The sequence below is a fragment of the Vespa mandarinia genome, chromosome 16 (genome assembly GCF_050613455.1).
Source record: "Vespa mandarinia isolate Hongniang chromosome 16, ASM5061345v1, whole genome shotgun sequence".
In the NCBI taxonomy this organism is placed as follows: Eukaryota; Metazoa; Arthropoda; class Insecta; order Hymenoptera; family Vespidae; genus Vespa; species Vespa mandarinia.
In genome coordinates, this window is record NC_140825.1 from 4,573,701 (window position 1) to 4,575,000 (window position 1,300).

The following is a 1,300-nucleotide window of genomic DNA, read 5'->3' on the forward strand; positions in this document are numbered from 1 at the left end:
TAATTTAGAGATAATTTTTATTTCCTTTTTCTTTTTTCTTTTTTCTTTTTTTTTTCTTTCTTCTTTTTTTTTTTTTTGGATGATATGAATTGGTCGATCTGTTAAAGTGTATTTGTAGATGGACGAAAATGAAAGATGATCACGTTCAGGGAAAATAAAGAGGTGAATTAAGAGAAGAAGGAGAAGGATAAGAAGGAGGAGGAACAAGAGGAGAAAGAGGAGGAAGATAAAGAAGTTTGAGGTGAAGGAAGCAAAGAGTAAAGCAGGTAGGATAATCTACATAGGCCGAGTCACCGGACGAACCTTACGCCCGACAAAGAGCATTCTCTTTCTCTTTCTTTCTCTCTTTCTATCCTTCTCTCTGTCTCTCTTTCATTTTTCTCTCATTTGAATATCTTCATTAATATCCTTGCAGCAGGAGAAGCAACAGAGAAAGAGCAGTGGCTTTTCGTTGCTCCTCCTTCCTTTTCTTCTTCTTCTTCTTCTTCTTCTCCTCCTTCTCTTACGTCCTCATCCTGATCCTCATCCATATCCACATACACATACACATCCTCATCCGCCACGATACATACATTACTCGACTTCTTGCCACCATTTAATCGATCTCGCTCCGTAAATTACGAAGGGCATCGACGATTTGTCGCTTCGTCTCGCATCTGCCTCGATAGAGATCCATACGAGATCCCTCTTGTAATGAGCTGTCCGTGTCGAAACGATCTACTCTATCTAGTCAATGATTTTAATCGATAACGATTCGATCGATTTGAAAAAAGTTACTACCAAAATTTTTTCTTCAATCTTCTCTCTAAAATTATATTTTGTTCTTTTCTCTCTCTCTCTCTCTCTCTCTCTCTTTCTCTCTTTCTTTCTTTTTCTTTTTCTTTTTTTGTACAAGATTAAATGATTTTATTTTTCTTTTTTTTTTCTACTCCACATTGATGTTAGATCGTCGATTGTAAAATTCTTTGTTCGATCTCTCAAATCTTCGCGGGTCAAACTGGCCACGATCGGTCGATCTATCAAGTCTCGAACGATACGAGTAATTATTCGACTCTTAATTACTCTTACGCGTTGTAACGACTTGGGAGATTTCCTTACGAGCTCTAACGCGAGTAAGAAAGAGAGAAAGAAGGAAAAAGAGAGAGATAGAGATAGAGAGATGAAAGAAGAACGCTTGTGCATCTCCTTCGAAACGATTCGTCTTGTTCCTCGGAAAGATTATATATATATATATACATAGAGAGGGAGAGAGAGAGAGAGAGAAATTCCTTTTATTTTTATCCTCATTTAAATTCATTTT